We start from the raw sequence: 20270 nt of genomic DNA, 5'->3' as shown, positions 1-20270 counted from the left end.
CTAAAATTAGAGGCATGGAAACAAGGACATACTGTCAAAAATAAATAAACTAGAAGCGAATCAAACCACATAAGCTCAATAAGAGCCAAGGGAATAGAATAGTCGGTCTGAACAAAAATCTTCGGAAATAGCGAACGTACTTTCTAGCCACCCTGCTGTGATTCCATTAATTACCAAAGAAGATTAGAACTCTTCTGGTTCATGGGATCCTTTTACCACGCGTGTGTCAGTTGCAGCTGCATTAGCAATCAGGCATTGCCCTGTCCCTTCAGAGCGGCGGGAGGATGTTATTAAAGGGAAGTCATTTACCCCGATCCGATCCGTAAGATGTAGCCTGGCGGAAATTCAAGAACTGTTTGTGATATGCTCATTCCGCCACTCCGCTTAATGGTTCTTAGCTCTTGACATAACAGCACCATTTGCCTCAATCTCCGTCCATTGGGTGAAAAGGGAGGAAGATGCCCCCTTTGGGGGGGGGGCGTTGGTTTCAAAATACAGAATGATGTGTGGTCTGCTTTTCATGACAAATAATGTGAAGAAAAACGAAAATTCTGCTCTTCTCTTTCCTCTCTTCACTCCCACTGTCCCCTCTCCCTCCCTCCTCTCCTCCTCTCCCTCCTCTCCCCAGCACTGCTTTTTCTCTCCCACTCACATCCTCTGATGGGCGTTCAAGCTAGTAAAATGCATGTTGGAGAATCCCACAAACACAGCTAAGCATCCCCAAAGCCAGAGGGCTTTTGCATTTGAATTTCCCCTCAAAAGTAAAAACGGAAAGCAGAATGCTTTAGATTTCAGACAAGAAGAAAACATCCACGGAGAATTTAGGTTTGAGAGGAAAAACAACCACCACCACAACCACCACCGCCACCAGCATCAACTACAGAGGAGACCGAGCCCTATTTCCATTGAAATGTATATTTTGAACTTACCTTGCCAAAGCAGTTTCGGGGATACACCGCCCTCCGTGTCCCTCCGTGCTGGGGTCCTCAGTCCTCTTAGCAGCGATAATCACATGGTGGTGTTCTCGCCCGGGTGTAAATAGGTGCATGTGTGTGTGCGTGCGATAAAGTATGCACATACATGTGCTACAGCTGGGCACACATGCGAGCGAGCTTGTGTCTGTCTGTTCTAAGCTCTCAAGGGAGGCAGGAGGCTGCGGCTGGGGTTCCTTCCCTCCTCGGGAACTCTGTCTCCGCCGGCAGCTGGGGCTCTCAGTGCCGGGGACCGAGGTGCTGGGAGCTGGCTTTCTCTCGCCTCGTTTCCATGGTGGTTAGTGGTGCATCGCTCACCCGATCAGTTGTCACACTGACATGGTGCTGCCTGCTTGGCGGTCATTAATAACCGAACACCCTCCGCTCCCCAGAGAGGAGCCAATCGCCTCGGACTGCCAGGATGTAGCACTCGCAGCTGCTCCCGTCTGGTTGGCTGAAGCAACCTGTCTGTTCTGTGACACTGCTGCTTAGGATACAAATAAATGAACCAGGCTTGCATATTTTCCTAGGTACCATTCCCTTCCTGCCTGCCTTTCATCCTGCCTTCCTTCCCTCCTGCCTCCTTCCTCCCTTCCCTCCTTCCCCTTTTCCTTCCTCCCCCTCTCCTTCCTCCTCCCATCCTTCCTCCGTCCTTTCTTCCTTTTTTTATTTTTATTTTGGAGAGGAAGAAATTTTTGACAAGTTTTCTCATTTTCAGGTTATCATCCATCCAGAGAAACTGTGTTTTCTCTCTGGAAATAGCAGGCATGCTACAAATAAGGATTTCCCAAATATTAAAAACACCTGGGAGGGACGCAGCGGCTCTGACTCCTCTGTAAAGTTCACCAGTGGCTCTATTATTTAAGAAGAGTAGCTCAAAACTGTTTTGAGTGGCATTTGGTTTTCTGTTGGATGCTACTTAATTTAGTGCATGTGCTTACTGTTCAATAGCATTTTTCTTTTTCAGCACTGACCTTTCTTATCTGGATTGACTACATTTTAATTTTTTCTCTATAATTCACAACACTGGCATATGGGAGGGTATTTAAAAAATAAGTATTTCCAATTATATTCATTTCTTTATATCTGTGCAATTAATCTGACGGCCGTAGATGAATGGGTACACGTGTCAAGGTGTTCGTGTGGGTATTTCTATGTGTATGTTTAGAAGGTATGTTTTACTACTCTTGGGAGAGTATTTCAACTCTAATCAATTAAATCCTCAAGAAACCGATTTCCCTTTTTTTTAAAAATTTACTAGTTCTGAATTATATTCACCCGGAAAATATGACACATATACCACATATGTAAGACACTTACCCAATTATCAGAAATTTAGAAAAGAAACACAGAAAAGTATAGCAGTGTATATTACTGAAAGAACACCTATAAGAAAGTAGACAGCAGTTTTAAAAATGCATGTTTGACAACCTTAATTAGTATCCTAGGGGAACATCTTGTTGAGAGGACTGGAACATGAGGATTAATTTATCAACAGGTCAAAAACAGGCTAGATTCATGGCTCCAAGCCCTAGTTTTGAAAGACTACCCTCTAGTGGAGTAAAAAAAAAATGACATTTTCATGTTAAATTTAGTTTGTGTGTGTGTGGGGGGGGGGGGGCTTCACATCTAATTGTTGCTTAAATGTTTATCAAAATGACAAAGACCAATAGTTTTAAGTTATTATAATCATAATGGCAGGAAATTTATTAAAATATTAGCTTTGTTTCTAACCAGTAAATATTCTCACTCTAGGTTTTTTTTTTTAAAGTTCTCAGGTGCTTTATTTTATCCTTCTCTAAAACTTTATTTAAATGGCTGTTAATCTTTTGAATAAAAATGAGTTTGAGAAAAAAGTTGTTTCTTGCTTAAACTACTAACACTAATATCAGAAAATCTATTGTAAGACTTTATTCTTTACTGGCTATATAATGTTTACTCTGTAAGCATTGCTCTGGGAATGGTAGGGATTATGGCCAAGTATTGGGGATGTTGAGATGTTGAGATGTCTGCATATGATTTAATGTACTTTTAATAATAGTAATAATCATCCTCATTACTCCTCCCTCGATTTTACCTTCTCCAGGTTTTACTCCTTGAATTTTCCATAGCATTTCAATATCTGCAGGATTATATTTCTGCATGCTGGAAGAATTATAATAACATTGTGATAATTATTTTAAAAAGGAATTTTAGTTTTCTACTCTTGATTCCTTAAGCATTTCATTTTGGTTGATTGGTATTGACTGTATAATAGACAAATTCAGTAATCAAACCAATTATAATGCACTTCCATAATGAAAGTAAGTGGTGATAATCAGATACATGATTAAACCACTTTCTTGGTTTATAAATGAAACCAGCAATCATACCTAATATTTTAAATTTCAGTCTCTTTAAAAAATAAAAGAAAAATCTAAGTTTAATTTAGTGAAAGTTGGATCTTTTTAAATGCTACCTGATGCTATATCATAGGAAATTGTTTTCACTCATTGTTTAGCTGTTCTTTGGCATATGGGGATGAAATTGCTTTTCTTGCAATTGTCCTTCTGCTGTAGGCACATGACAAATTTAAAAGCTTTCATTTTTATAAATTTCATATCATGGACATTAGAAGTAAGTGAGATTTTAATGTATGAGAGAAAAATAGCTCTGGCTTTGGATGAAAAGGGAGAAGAGTTTGTTCTTTGTAGTTTCCTTCTTGCTACAAGAGCATAGGAAGCTTTAGTAGAATCACTATATGTTCAGGTGACTGTTAGTTATCAGCCATTTACTGGAAATATGAAAGGTAGCTCTCCAAAAAAAAAAAAAAACATGTTAAGAACTTATTTAGTTATCACATCTATATAATGAAGTGCCATATAAAAACATTAAACTGTGATTGAGTAAGGATTTCAGTGATTTTGAATTAGTACAATTGTGAATAGTCATCAAATGAGAACCAGAGAATCTTTAGACTCTAATGCCCTGAGTCTTAAAGAGGTCAGGAGACTTGTCTAAGTGCATACAGCTGGTCAGAGAGAGCAAGAGTAGACCCCACCATCTTCCAAGCTTTTCCTACCATTTCACCCTCTCATCTATTGGATAATTGATAGATCTCCACTTTCTCTTCTTTTTCCATTCCATTTATTACTTTTTTTTTTCTTTTCTTTCTCAAGATTTTATCTTTAGAACCCAGTAAAACTTCAGAACAGTTTCACATTCCAAATATACTGTGTTACATGGACGTATGTGTCAGCTGCCTCATAGTAAATATCTGCAGGGTTTCCTGCATGAGTGTTCAGTTTTTAAAATGATTTTAAAAGATAAATGAATAATTACAGCCCAAAACTATGTTGAAAAAGTTCTGCCTTCATCATCAAGTAAACCATAGGGGTACAATAAGTATTAATTCGTTGATTTAATGGTTGAATTTCCATTAATTAATTTAATGGTTTCTCAATATTTCATGGAATCCTGGACATTGGTTGGTTTCCTGTTCACTTTCGTGGGAGAAGTGGTCTGGGTAGTGGGTCAGAGTGTACTTTCTGGGAATAGACTACCTAGGTTTGAGTGCTTACCTTGCTACTTCCTAGCCCTGTGACCCTGAACAAGAACTTAACATCTCTGCATCTCAGTTTCCTCCTAGGGTTGTTACAAGGGTTACTGCAGTTAATATGTGTAAAAGCTTAGAAAGGTACTTGGGATATAGTAAGCTTTTATGGATGTTTGGCAACAACATTATTGCTGTTATTGTCACTGTCACTCTTGTCATCATCACTCCCATCATCATCATCTGTTCCAGTTCTCTGCTTTGTTTGGAATGGCCTTTCTACCTTCTACTCCAGGTGCCTGCCTCTACTTAGGCCTAAACAAGTGAGCACAGTGCAAATGCTGCTTCCCCTGTGAAGCCTCTTCTGACCCTCTAGCAAGATAGGATCTCTCATTAGACCCACAATCACGATCTTTATCCCCACCTACCATTTATCACTTTTTAAAATGTGTTACAATTGTTTCTGTAATTTGACTCATTTCCCTTTTTAGTTTATAGAGTAAAGTCTCCTGGAAGGAGTCTATATTTTATTTGTCTTTAAGCTCCATAGCTTACATAATCATGGAGACAACAATGTTTGTTGAGTACAACTATGTATGTTTTAAAGGTTATTGAATCTCCACAACATAAAATAGATGTTTTATCCCCGTTCGACAATGTAGAAACATTGGCTCAGAGAAGTTAGGTTTCTTGCCCAATGTACCAAAACTATGAAATAATGGGGCAAAAATTTGAACTCAGTTCTGTCTGCCTACAGAGCCAAGGCTCTTTTACTAAACAAGCCACTCAATATTCATTTGTAAAATAAGTGAATGCTTGATTGATGACTGAGCCAACCAATTCAATATAGTCAGCAACAAGGGAGGCTAAAAATAAAATACGATTTTTTAAAAGGAATGAATTTTTGCATTAGGTAGTAGATGTTTTTATATAGTTATGGTTGTTCGGTGTAATGAAAGAATTTACTAGCTCTGTTTGAGAAATGGAGCTCTGAAGTAATGCAGTGTCTGGTTGGAAAGTGAGTTGATATGCTCAGAAAGCTAAATAACTATTCATGGGCCACTGATGAGGAGGGGCTGACATTGTACTAGGAAGATCTTCAGTGACATGATCCTTTGTAGTCTAATTCTGATAGCAGATTAGGTCTTAATTAAGTTAGAAGTATGATGTAAGGGGAGTGGCATTGGCTGTTTGTTAGAATGTTGAACAAAAGCACATCGGATCAGAGAGTTTTCTTTTCTCAAAAGGGTTTGAGAAAGTAGAAATGGAAACAAAAGTGGATTCCCCTTTAACTATAGGTCTTATTTTTTATATTTTTTAGTGTGACTTCCTTCTTATAGTAAAATATATAATGCAAAATTTGCCATTTTAACAGTTTTTAAGCTTGTACTTCAATGGCACAAGTACATTCACATGGTTTACAGCCTCATTATGGCTTTTTGTGAACATTTAGAATCAGAGATTCACAGAATATTAGAACTGGAGAAGAAAGAGATCTTTACATGCTAAAATATGCAAATTCAACTATCAGAATTTAGCAGACATGAAAAGAAACAAGGATTGATGGGAAGTGTAAGAAAGAAAAATAAACATAAAGCAGGCATGTCCTCCCTCTATGACAAGTGAGCAAGAAGTATAGATCTGCTGCTCCTGCAGGGACCCCGTTCACTCTGCTTCTCCAGGATGGCATCTTTCCATGCCGAGGGTGATTAGGGAGGTAAGATTTGTATTTTGCTGTAACCAAGCATATTTTTAGTGAAGGTTAGAACTCCACTGGAACAACAAAAGTAATTTTATCACTCAAGGAATTTACCCCCAGGAATAAGAAAGATGTCAGAAATTAAGGAGATAAAATCTCTGTCTTTGTCTGGCTCTTCCCCAGACTTCTTTGTCCCTCTCTTCTTGCCATTCTCTGTCTCTTATCTTGGCTTCTCTCTGTGCATCCCTTTATTCTTTTCTTTCAGAGAATTGAGTATTACTTCCCTAGCCATGTAAACAATCAGTGAAATAAAACATGAAAGTCATTTAAAAAAATATAGCAGGTAGACAGGTAAATAGACAAGTAGATAGTTTGTAAGTTACACAGAAATAATTGAAAAGAACAGAAATAACAAAAGAAATACATCAAAAACGGAAATACACCAAATCCCTAGCAGTAGTTATCTTTGATAATAGGTGGTTTTTATTTTATTTATACTTCTCAAACATTCCACAGTAAATACATAGTATTTTTATAATCAGAAATAATAGGTATTACTTAAAAAATAAGATAGGAAATTCTTTTGAGGTGGAGCTTTCCGTCTACAACTGGAGCTGTCTTGTTTGGTAAAATATCTGACCTTCCTAACTTAGTGTTTAGTTCTCCCACGACATGATAATTAAGATAACAGCAATAATCGTAGACATTTATTGAGCGTTCTTTTTGTGCCAGGTGGTCTGTTAGTAGTTTTTCATGGATTGTCTCATTCAGTCCTCCCTATTAAAGTACTAGCTGTTAGTTTCATTTTGCAAATCAGAGAACCGAGGGCTGAGTCTGCAAAAACTCATGGAGCTGCTCATTGGTAGCGTCAGCAATCAAACAGAAGTGTTTCTGACTCCAAGGCTGAGACTTGCAGCCACTATGCTCTATCAACTCTGATGCGTTTCCCGTATCGCTGGGCATTCTCTCTACTCCTAACTCCAACACATCTCCATCCTCAGCACATCACATGGCTTACCGTTTCCTGAATGGATCCTGTGTGTTGCATTCTTAGCTCTCTCTCTCTTTTTTTTTTTTTTTTCCTGTAAATGTGCCAGTTCTATAAGGCTTCTACTCAAAGACCTCATCCTTTAAGAAGCTCCCCTATCTCAGTGAAAAGGAGTATTTTCCTTATTTTATCACATTTTACATTTACTTGTTATTATGTTTCTCTTGTCCTAACGTGCATTATCACATATGGTTTATTTGTGCCTAGATAGTAAGCAACTTGAAGGCAAAAGTAACGTCCTGTTTGCCTTGTATATTCAATAGTGCACTTTACATATTAAAAGGTCAGTATTTGATTAATTAAACCTCACTGAGTGAAAGAGTAATTTACTACTCTCTTCTGTGTGCTGGTTTTGTTCCAATCATTGAGTAAAATCAGAGAATTGTTAATGAAAAACCTACCTCCCCCAAGAGGATAGATTTGGGCAGATCAGTGACTTCAGTTACGGATAAGGTTATTCCTAAGACAGCTGTTTTTTTTTTTTTTTTTTTTTTTTTTTTTTTTTTTTATGGTAGAATAGAGTGTGTCTCTTGACTTTGCCTTTTTCTTTGCTGGTCACTTTCTCTTTTCATCTTCTTTGATTAGGACACATTAACTGGAGTTGGGTTCATAAAACTACTAAGATACATGTAAGTTCTGGGCAAAAATAAAACTCCCAAGAACCAAGAAGGCACGTACAGTCATGGAAATTTTAGGCAAAAATTAAGAACCAAAATGGCATGAGGTGACAGTTTGCCCCTGGTGTGATATTTTTATGCAAAGCCTGTTAGAATTTCCCTGGTTTTAGGTGGGCTCTTTTGTAAAGGTGGGCTAATGAAAGTGATCCATTTGTATCTAAACAAGAGCTCAAAGCAGTGATTTCTTTGCAAGAGAAAGCAAACATTTTTTTGTCACTAAAATATTTAGGCATCCAGTTATATTGTGTCATCTAGAAGTTAAAGGGTCATTTGAATTTTCATGAATATTTTATGTCACTTTTGCTTCTAGACTTCTGCTAGGCAGGAGAACAAAGGTGACTGTTAGCATCCTCATCTGATTTTCTTCCTTCATTGATGGAGAAGGCAGGAGTCCCAGAGCTAAACTTCTCTGTCTAATCTTCTAGTGATTGTTTCATAGAGTTATTCTTTTTAGTGTTGGGAAGGTACTTTGAAGAATGAAAGGCACTTACTACCACTCTCAAGATTGGCAGAGTATGATGAAAGATACTTATAGTTATTGCCTACACTGAGGCGCCCGCTGAATTTCTAGCTTTAAATTCTATCTCATAATCCTACTATATTCTACTAGGACTATTTGGGGTTGCTCTAATCGTTGGTCTTTAGACTGTCTTTAAAAATGAGTTGATTGGTGTGCCTGGGTGGCTCAGTTGGTTGAGCATCTGACTCTGGATTTTAGCTTAGGTCATGATCTCAGGGTCCTGGGATCAAGCCTTAGGTCTGACTCCCCACAGCAGGGAGTCTGCTTCTCTCCCTCTCCCTTTATCCACTCCCCCCCACACACACCAGTGCACATGCAAGTTTTTTCTCTGAAATGAATATATAAATCTTAGAAAAAAAAACCTAGTTAATTAGATGAGCACGTAGAGGTAGTTATGGGCATGTACTTGGCATTCAATGTGCATCTATTATGGAGAGCTCCTGCTTCATTTATTATTTATATGATATTCGGGCCTGACTTCCTTTGGAGTCACCTATTCATCATCTGGTTTCTTATTCAGGATGCTGGAAGAGTTCTGGGTAGCAAGAGGAATACTCAAGTCTGACCAAATGCATATGGGTCAGTGTCCAGACTTTGCCGATAGAATTCAAGTTTTGTCTCTCGATGGCATGTATTGACCTGAGTTTGTGTAGGGCACTCTTCAAGGAATCATGACGAGGGGATAACAGCCGTGGTCTCTGCCACCCTCCACTCTTTGTCTCCACTATTTTAAATGTATCAATAGCCGTCCCCACTCGGGGTACTTTTGGCTGCCAGGAAGACAAACCCTATTTAAACTAGCTTAGATTTAAACTAGCTGTAGTTACAAAGTGGGTTTGTAACAAGGGTCATGCGGTCTCACGTGCTCTAGTATGGGCAGAGGGGAAACTAGACCTCAGACACCAATGGACCATGTTCTCAGATACTCCTCGAGGTCCTGTCTGTCTTCTCCCAGGTGGGCTGTTCTCAGAGCACCCGCTTTATTCTCTCATTACAGACCAACTTTCTTTCTGCGCCCAGCAGCCTGGCCCCCACTGGCTGCCCAGTCCCTCATCACACTACTTGCCACCAGAGAGAGACTGTCCCTTTCTCTTAGCTTGAATTTAAAAGTTGTGGGGGGGAAGACCTTCCACTAGTCTACTTGGGCCCAATGCTTGTCCCTGGTTAAAGTCCTCCTCTGTCATCTCTCTCCCCCCAAATTAGAGGGCAGGGAACAAGGAGTCATGCCCCTGGAAGAGGAAGGTATCTGGTACAGCGAGCAATAAGGACCTGCGGATACCAGGTACCCCTTACCGAGAGCAGTACCCCAAGCTCTGAGCTGAATAAACACTCTCCTGGCAGCAGCTCTTTCATTTCTTACAGTCAGCTTGGAAGCAGGTGCTGTTTTCTCATTTCGCAGAGAGAGGACGCAGGTTCCTTCACCTCCTGTGGTAACGTGGCCTGTGAGTGGCTTAGCCAGACCTCAGAGCCACATCTGTCTGGCTCCCAAGCTTGAGTTCCGAACCACTCAACTGTGCTAAGTGTGGCGTTGTCATCAAATGACACAGAGCCGAGCACACAGCATGGTGGCATCATGCAGCCAGGCAGGCCTCTGTTTCCTGGCACCATCGCCTCAGTGCCAGGGGTCTGGGGCTGCAGGCCACCACGTGCCCTGCCCCTGAGGACTGGGAGCCTGACAGGGTAGGCACTGAACCATGTCCTCTCTGCTGTCCTCAAACTGTGAATAACCTTTAGCGGAGCTCAAAGTCCTGTAACCTTCACCATCTGTGTGGCTCAGTCAGGTCACTCCCCGAGACTTGGCCTTTTGTGGTCCTCTTGGGTATTTACAGACATTTGAGGCAGGCCGTGTCCCTGCGCTGCTCATGTTGCTTGGGTTTCTCTGTCTGCGATAACAAGGCCCTGGCAGCCTTGAGCATTCATAGCTGCCCTTGGCTTCATATACCCGAATCCCCCCTATTTTCACTTTTCCTATCATTCAATTGTGAGCAGATTTACCATCCTTTTGACAACTTCCCAAACCTCCCCTTCCATTTCCTCCTTTACCTAAAATCCAGTCGCCTTTTTATTTTATGATTATTTTTATGATTATTTTTATGACCTCTGTTCTTGGAGACCACTCTTCATCCCACCTCTCAGGACTGGGTGTGCAGGTGCCTGCCCCTGAGTGTGCGTGTGTGTTGGGAAGGGACCATGTTCTTGCACATCGTCTGGCTTCCCAATACCGAGCCATTAATTATTATATGTTTCTGTAAAACACATGCCACTTCTTACCTTCCTATTTTGTTCTTTTCTACTTGTCAGTAGATTACAGACTGGATACCCAGTGAAAAATATTCTACTCTGCCCAAATACTGCTAAAATCTCCGGAGATTTCAACCTTTAAGTATAAAACCAGCCCCAAATAACTCAGTTCCTTAAAAGAAAATAAGTGTCACTTTTACTTCATTTCAGAAACCCACTCCCAGAGATGCTCCTGTAATCTTACTGGTAATTCGAGTTGTTCTATCTTGAAAATCTTGAACTGAAGTATCCTTCTTTCTTCCATAACTCTATCTATCTGGCTATTTTAAAACTATGCTTCTTCTACATCTGCTTTTTGACACCACGAAGACCTCAAATCCTTTGAGACCGGTTCTTCCATGGTCATCTTTCTTTCTCTTTCTTTCCTACCCACCAAGGTTGGTCGTGTAAACTCAGCAGTCACCTTGATTCTCTTGCTCCGGTCCTCTCCTGCGCATCAAACCCCTGAACAACACCATGGTGGTTCTTCTCTGCTCCTGTCCCAGGAGGTGAAGTGCTCCTGGAGGAAATCATGTGGTGGTGCACACACTACACCCCCAATAAATGCAGGGCATCATGTTTCAGCTGGCTCCTCTGCAGTACCCGTCCATTCCGGTATTCATCCTAGGGCCACTCTTTATCCCATCATCTACAGGGATGATTTCAAACTTTCATGCTCTCTTCAACAAGCCTTTTCAATCTAAATATTCTTTAGGAAAATGTCATTGCTTTTAACTTCACTGAATTCTCGGCTTTAGGTGTGAACGCCCTTTATTTCACACCGTCTTAGCTTACCAATGTCTCTTTATTCACACGCATCATTATCTCTCATTTGTAGTCTTGAAAGATGAGACATTTTCTTATTACCAACCTTTATGCCCCTCCTTTTTTTCTTCCAAATTCATTCACTTCTGTATTCTTAGCAATTTGTCTCTAAAAGCCTTTTTCCCCATTCCACTCTGCAATTGACTTATTTACACAATATCCATGGGCATGCTTCTTACTCATACTAAAATATTAACAACAATCCTCCTTTAGCCCTTAGGCCTACTCTGCCATTCCATCTCTGTTCTCCTCATAAATTTCTTAAGGGTCCTGTCAATATTTGCTATTGTTGCATTCATCACTTTCTCCTTTTCCAGCTCACTTTTATCCAGCTTCTACTCCACCCATGCCACCGAAACTCCCCTTTGAATCTTTCCAGTACCCTCCCAATTTGGTTCTTGCACATCGAAGCCTCCTTGTCCCGCTCATACATGCCTGCACACCCTGCCTCCTGTCCTTGTGGGCTTATCTGCCTCTTAAATATTTATACTAAATTTCTTCTTTTTCCTCCTCCTCTTCCTATGCTCTCTTAGATAATATAATCTCTTCTTATGTAATCCTTACCCTCAAGTGTATATCACTGCTCTTCCTTTATTTTTTATTTATTTCAGTGATAGTAGCACTACCCATTTGCTCAGGGGGGTTCAAGGTCTTTGATCCTCTTTATGACTTATGTCCTGCATTCAACTGGTCTAAATCCTGCTGATTTTACTCCCACATTTCCATGAATCTTGGTCTTGATCAGCTAGGCCTCCATCATCCCATGGTCTGTTTGCTGCAACTGTTCCTAACTTCCTGCCTTCAGTATCATCCTCTCCAGTCCATCTTCTGCAAACAAAACCCTATTTTGTGTCTCATCATAAATGGAAAAATGTCCCAAGCTCCTTAGCATTCAGTTGCTCCTATAATCTGGCTCTTGGATCCAGGTACGCATTATAGGTCACCTTTTGCTCCAGCCATGTAAACTGCTGTTCCTCAAGTACATGCTGATTTTTCTCTGCTTTGTGTGCTTCCTAATTCCAAGCAGGGTACTTGGAGTGCTGTGCTGCTTGTACAGTAGGCACACAGCTTTCTTCAGCAAGGCTGTTCACCTTTAATCCTCAGTTTAAATAGCCCCTCTTGTGGGAAATCTGTCCTGCTCAAAGAGTCTGGGTTTAGTGCTCTGCCTCTGGGCTCATAATATAGAATAATTGATCAGAATGCATTATTGAATCAATGGACGAATGAATTTTGAGTAGCAGTTTAATGGATAAGACAGTAAAATTGCAAAGTGTCTAAGCATAGCAGCATTGAGTCTTTAAATCTGTGAGAGTGGATGTGTAGACTTGCATAAATGAGAACAAGACTGTGCTTTGGTTCTTGTGTGAGATAATTAGCCATAATCCATGGCCAACTGGGTCAGAGACATTTGTTCTTGATGCATAGAGAACCATTGTGCAAATAGAAACCATGAGAAGGAGTCCATCACAGTTTCTGGCGAGAAACAGCTCACTACTCTCAACGATGGGGATGCAATATTCTGATAGCAAATTTCATATTGTTGTTATTCTGTTGTTACATTTATTATTGCTGTTGCTCAGGGAGATACAAATGATTTTCCTTGAGCTATCCACAAAACACAATGGAATACATCAGAATTTGAAATATATACTGCTTTGCAAGTGCAGAAATTATGCATGCTGAAATCATAAGAATACTTAGTGTAATAATAAATAGCATTTGTTGAGTATTAACCTCATGTCAGATACTCAAGTGTGTATAGCACTGTGTACATATGGTTTTATTCTCACAAAACTGTGAAACATTCAGGAACATTCCCCTTTTTGCAGAAGAGGAAACTGAGCTTCAGAAAGTTTGGTTAATGTTGGCAATCACAGGGATAGTGAAGACCTGAGGCTGGAATGTAGATCAACCAAAGCCAACCCTCTACAAACCGTATTTTCTTCCCTCCAAATATCTCTTGATGTTCATTCATCTCTTTGTGTGTTTTATAGCATAACTTTTGCTGTGTGTTTGATTATTTGTAATCAGATTCATGAAAGAATGCTAACCATAATTTAGCTGTGCCTTACTTTGCTCATGTCAAAATCTTTTATTGTATCCCATTCTTCCTACTTGGATGATTTCAACATAGTAGGAAGATATCTGTCAACTATTATCCTCAAAAACAGGCATCCTACCAACACTGTTATTTTTTTTTTCTGAATTTTCATGTTGGTTTTTATTCTAGGATAGCCTATATTTGATTGCCCTTTGGAGTCAATATTTAAGATGAATGATTATTATATTCCTCTGTTAAAGTAACCAGCTCTCTCTGTCTCTCTCTCTGTGTCTCTCTCTCTTTGTCTTTCTCGCTCTCTCTCTCTTTAGTTGTATTGTCCTGAAAATAAATAAGTAAATGGATAAATATGTACACATACATAAAACTTCAACAATGCTATACATAAAACTACTGTTTTTTTTTTTTAACTTTGAGACTGTAAAAAGGCAGAATCCATACCCTTTCCAAGCAACAGAATTTCAGAGCTTTATCAAAGATGATCACTACGCAGAAAACTGAAAAATCAGAAGAAGCAGTCTTTAGGCATAGCCAGAAAAATAATAAGACATGCTTATGTTTTTAAGACAAGGAAATGTTTTAAAATGTACTCAAAGGAAAACATGTGTCTGTCTCTTTGCTGAAATCTCTGTTTTTCTTTCCATCTCATGACATGATACAGAAATTGGGTAAATTAACCCTCACCATTAAGAGTACTTCTTACATCCTTAACCTTTTATAAAGGGTACATTTTATTAGACATGCGATGAATATTCAGTGTTTTAGCCATTTCAGACTTTGGAGGTGCTCCCCAGCTGTATAATGCTCACTGAGAGCCTATGTGCTCACTGCAAGGCAGGGAGAAGCCTGGCTGGCTGGAGGGGCTGTGCTTTCACATCGTTCCCATTACTAAGGAAACCACTCGTTTTGTCTGAACATGCTCTGAATAGATGTCTCATTTGAAGTCTAGTGCTCAAACCGTGAGGATTGCATTATGGAGCCTAGAAAGAAATGAGGGGAACAAAAAGGGCTTGAAAATGCCACCAAGCATTCACAGAGCGTCTTACTGTAATAACATGCCATGAGACAGAAGGTGCATTTATTTTTGCCGCATCCCAAGTTATTTTGGTGTTATAAAAGCAAATTCCTTTGCCTGCCCACGTAATCAAAATAAGCAAAGCAGATGTTCTTCTGACCTATTCTTAATTCCTGCTCTTGTGAGGGTCTCACTCAGAAGTGTCACATACAGGCCAGGAAGGACAGAAATATGCATTCTTGTATTAATCTAGATTCGCTCCATTGTGCTTTGTAACTAAATGGTATAGTGCTATCTCTGTGCCAGTAAACAAACACATGTTCAGAGTCAGACCTTCGAATTTGCAGCCTCCAAATTGTCACTGTTAAATTCAGAATGGCTACTGCAGACTGGTGCTTGGTGTTCTTTAATGAGCATCCAATTCAGATAAGGAGTGAGAAAATGCTGCTTGTAGAAGACTCCTGCTCCGCTCTCTAGCCCCTGCCAACCACAGCGAAGAATGTAGCTCCTGCTGAAAAATCAGAAGATCTTTTTTCTTCCTCACTCTGGAAAGTATGGTTTATGGGACTTTGATTACAATATAATTATTTTCACCCCCCCCCCCCACCATTGTGCAGTGTAGGCAATTGATAGTTTCTTCAATGTACGGAAAGTGCTGTGCAGACACGCCAGTCAGAGGTTGCCACCTCTAAGCCCATAATGAAAGTCAGGAGGAGCTTCCATTGCAGGGAAGGGAGGCATAATTATTTCCTTTTTGAGCTACTTTAATCCTTTCAACAAATAAGAGATGTAACATTACATCACTTAATCCACAAATGCAGAAATTAATGCATATTTATAGATTCCTTGCCATTTTGCTAGGTCGCTGACACTCATAGCAGTTAGATGACTTGTCTGCATGACAGCCAGTGACTGAAGGAGACCTTTGGACTCTGGACAGTCCCTATGTGAAGAAACTGCTCAAGTGTGTCCTAGGGCACTGATGTTAACAAAGTCTAAAACCTAGACAATGAACAAAGTAAGCAAGTACAAGTTTATTTCCTTCATAAATTCTTAAAGATCAGTAGTGTAAACTAATAAATGTAAAAGCCCTCAGCAGTGTCAGAAAGTCTTGTATGTGTGTTTAAATCCTTTTTCTCTAGTATCCTTAAATTCATTGACAGTTGTACATTTTTAATAAATGTGTTATTTCAAGTAGATGTCCTTCTCAGACCTCCTGCCTGACCAGGTTTAAGAAATACCATAAACTTGGCTATTTTCTAGAATTTTGTTGCATCCCAACACCACTTAAAAGGCCCTAGATTTGAAAGAAAGTTTATTCTTGTGAAAGCACACAAGTACTTATCCTGTCGATAATACCCGCACTAGTTCTGATTATGAGCCTTCAATTCATTTTGAAATGAACGCCTGAAGCTGCCAGCTGTTTCTGATCCGATGTGCCTACGGAGTATTTACTTAGAGTGTATGCTTAGCACTTTAGCTATCGTGGCTGCTGACAGGAGAGTTCTAATACCGAGACTTATTACGAAGTTTCTGTTTTCAACATGAGTATACATTAGGTCCCTTACAGGTTATCCTGTCATGGTTTGGCAGAGATCAGGGTGCATGCATCTCCATATTCTCAGTACTCAGCATGATGCCTGGTATCCAGTGAGCAATCACAGGGGAGATTGAAGGGAATTGTATGATAGGAGCAAACTCAGCATTATTATTAAATTTATCTTTATTATTAGCCTGGCTTAATTGAGTGTTAAATGATGGAAACGTGTCCAATGTTTGACTTGATTTAACATTCAGCTAGTAAAGTCTAATTTTTCCATGTCCCTTAGATCACCTATATACTTTTTTGAAATATTCTTTGTATGTTTATAAAAGTGACACCATTGCACTGAAAGGATTGAGTCAGCTCTGTCAAACAGCCTTTGCTCTTTTTCAGGCCAATGTGGTTATATTTGTACTTCATTCCCTTAATGGGTGAACTCTCAAAATGTCCCCAGGTACCAGGAATCATCAGATATTCATTATAATTCTGTTTTTGCCTGCAGCAAGAATATTTGCAGTCTGTTGTAACAATCATACCTTTGATTAACACCAAGCAGCATCCTATTTGGAGAAGTAAGTCCTGTTTAGAAGGCTTATATTTGTCAGTAGACCAAAGAGATCTGAATAAGAACTGAGAATTTACAGTTATAATTTAAATTACTAGCACATAGTTATGATTTGATAAAGTTAGAAGCTTATTTAGTAATGTTTTTGGAAAGTTAGAATCCTTAATATGCATATTCGAGCATTCCTGTTTTGTTATGAAGCACATATCTCATATATAATTTAGGACATTGTGTTAAAGCCCAAGTCAAAACTTATCTTCCCAGGACAGATCAAATTTAAGGATGATCAAAATATAGTGAATTTAAAAATAATTATACTCATTCATGTGGTATTATATTTAGAAAGAGTGAGCTTATTAAAAAAATTGTCATATTTGACTCAACAAAACTTGTATTATTTCTTTTCCATGTTTTAACTAGGTAAATGTGGGTTTCAACATGTTTATTAACAAAATAGCTCAGGTTTACTGTAGAAAATTCGGAAAATTCAGAAAGAATCAGGAGAGGAAAAGCATTTGCCCACCAAGGAGGCATGGCATATACTTCAGGATGCTTTGTTGTAGGACATTTTTTTATCCTTAAATAATAGAAAATATTCCATATTTTAAAAATTACATCATAAAAGAAATCTTAATTATGTTTAGCATGTATATTAATATCATATGGATGACTCATTCCCCAAATATTGGACATTTGTTTTTTACAGTTTTTTCAATGTTTCATATTGTTGATAATGCAGTGGTAGAGTTCATGGGATTGGATTGCCATAATGACTTTCTAGATTGAAGGATTTGGGCATTTTAGACTCTTGACATATGTATTACAGCTAGCTTTCCTGAAACCTAATACCAAATTCACACAGCAGTTTATGAATCTTCTTCCTACCATGCCCTTGCCGACATGCATGCATGCATGCATTTATTCATTTACTTAAGAGAGATATTTGAACACTAAGGTGTTGGACTAGGTACTGGGACTATAAAAGTAAAAAAACTCACCAATGTCAAAAAAGTTTTTTGTTGGGGACATGTAGGAGATAGGTGATAAATAGGCAATGATAAACTTGCAAATATATGATGAGATGATTCCAGAGATTGGTATATGTTGCTTTAAAAAATTAGAACAAGCTAATAGCATGGTGAATAACAAAGAGAGATGATTAACATATAGTATTAAAGAGGTTCTTCTGGAGTAGGTGACATTTGAGCCAAGACATGAACGTCTAAAAGGACAGTTGGGCCATGACACCAGGGCAGAGTGTTCCAGGCAGAATAACAGTGCATACAAAAGTCTGAGGGCAAGAATGAGTCTAGCATGTCCTAAGGACAGAAAAAGGCCAGTGTGCCTAAATGTAATGAATAAAGAGAAAGTAGTAGGACGTGAGGTGCAGATGGGACCAGGACTGAGTTCATCTTTGGTCTTGGAAACCCATGAGAGAGAATTGGATTTTAATTTGTGGGCAGCCATTAAATGTTTTTTTTTTTTTTTCATTAAATGGTTTTAATAGGGAACCCTGGGTGGCGCAGCGGTTTGGCGCCTGCCTTTGGCCCAGGGCACGATCCTGGAGACCCGGGATTGAATCCCACGTCGGGCTCCCGGTGCGTGGAGCCTGCTTCTCCCTCTGCCTGTGTCTCTGCCTCTCTCTCTCTCTCTCTCTCTCTCTGTGACTATCATAAATAAATAAAAAAATAAAAAAAAATAAATGGTTTTAATGGCTTTGCTTTTTATTCACCATTTCAGAAATTACTAGGCTGCTAGAGTGAGAATTGGTTAGAGGAAGGTCGGAGTTAAGAGGAAAAAGATACAGTAAAGGCTGGACTTCCATGATAAATAGATGGTGAGGGATGGTAGGATTCCAGAGGTATTTTAAATTTAGATGTGAAAGGACTGCTAGTGGGTGGTGTGTGAAGGATATAGGAGACAATTATTTAAGCAAGACTCCTACATTGAAACTACCTATGTGGGTGATTGGTTTCACTATTAAATGAGATGTGGGATTCTGAGAGAAGAGCAAGTTGTCCCCATCCCTGCACGGAATTGTTTTGCCTGTATAATGGAGGGGTAAAAATTTTTAAAAAGTTAAAATGCTTTCATATTTCACTCTGCTGTGGAAAGCAAAAAACAGAACAAATGAAAAACAAAGCACAAACCAACTTTACCCTCTTCAGTTCTATCATTCATTTCCCAGAGGGGAGATTAAACATTTTAACAGAAGGAATTCAATGTTCAATACTCAATATGAGTTTTTAGTTTGTAATAAGATCACACTGTACCTCCAAATGTAGACCTTTCCTAATTATGCTTAGCATAGAAGGTAGGTATATAGATACATTATTCTATAGACTACCATAGATCTATATTTGGTGAAAAATTATATTTCATTCTTTGGGAATTTTATTTTACTGTAATAATAAACTGTACTAAAATAAATATAAACTATCTAAAAAAAGGGAATTCCTGGAAGTCACTATAATGTTTACCTCTGTTTCTAAAAAACATAACTATGCAATGAGCAAAAGAAACAATTATACATAGGCTGTAAGATGTGGATTTCTAAACCAAATATGGCAAGCTAGGTAGGCTTTTATCTGGAGATAAGATTTTCCTAATTCTCTCTGAGCCCAAGTGACTCAGTTTATGTAATGTTTCCTTAGTTGGGAAGAAACTTTATCTACTATTAAGGCTTCTGTAGAATCCAAAAAAAAAAAAAAAAGAAAAATAAGATGTAGTGGAAGGAAAGGAAAAAGCCTTTTATTCACTCTAGTCCAAGGAACTATAGGAAGAAAAGAGGGGAGAGGGATGACAGTAAGGTAGTTGGAGCAGTGTCTTCCAAAGACCCCTTGAGCCTTCGACTTATAGATGGTGGATGCATTAGATAAACAGTAATATCACTGCTTAGGTCTCTAAAATACCACCTCAACATTTTCCTATTACTCTTACCCCATGCCATAGCAATTTACCCATATCATATATTAGCAGAAAGATCCCTCAAGAGTAACCTTCCCAAAGCCATAAAAGCTGAGCTGGAGACAGTGAGCCAGTGGCCAGAGAGTCCCTAGAAAAGGGGCTGAGCAAAAAAAATAAAAAAATAAAAAATAAAAATAAAAATAAAAATAAAAGGAGCTGAGCTGGTCCCTGAACTACACACTGAATGGAGGACAAATCAGCCAGTCAGGAGTGCCACAGTCGAAGCTGACTTGATTCACCAACACAGAACTACAAGATTCTGAGCAAAGCAAAGCAAACCAACTGATCAAAATTTCATAAAAACTGTGGCAACCATAGATCACAGTTCTGAACATCAGCAGAGGAAGAGGCATGGATGTCAGCTTTGGGCAGTACTTCTTATACTTGTGAATCACCTAAGGATCTTGTTAAGACGCAGATTCTGGTTCAGTAGGGCTGGAGTGTAGCCTGGGATCCTGTATCTTGGACAAGCTCCCAGGTGGTGTCCATGCCGCTGGCGCACAGACCACATTTTGAGTAGCAAGGAGCTTATACATTAATAGGATTACGACAAAAGCCAGTGGATGCCT

General features: G+C 39.1%; 2 protein-coding genes across 7 annotated transcripts in view; one reads left to right on the top strand and one right to left on the bottom strand.

The window, feature by feature from the left end:
• Positions 1-1482, bottom strand: part of LRRN3 (leucine rich repeat neuronal 3) — a 35230-nt gene extending 33748 nt beyond the window's left edge. For both annotated transcript variants that reach the window (XM_038557362.1, XM_038557361.1), the window contains exon 1: positions 930-1482. The gene's annotated coding sequence lies outside the window, so the exon portion shown is untranslated. The remainder of the gene's footprint in view (positions 1-929) is intronic.
• The window catches only part of IMMP2L (inner mitochondrial membrane peptidase subunit 2), an 848583-nt gene that overhangs the window by 442142 nt on the left and 386171 nt on the right, over positions 1-20270 (top strand). The window lies entirely within an intron of this gene.

This window comes from Canis lupus, chromosome 14 (assembly GCF_011100685.1).
Source record: "Canis lupus familiaris isolate Mischka breed German Shepherd chromosome 14, alternate assembly UU_Cfam_GSD_1.0, whole genome shotgun sequence".
NCBI classification, from domain to species: Eukaryota; Metazoa; Chordata; class Mammalia; order Carnivora; family Canidae; genus Canis; species Canis lupus.
This window is presented reverse-complemented; position numbering and strand designations above follow the sequence as displayed.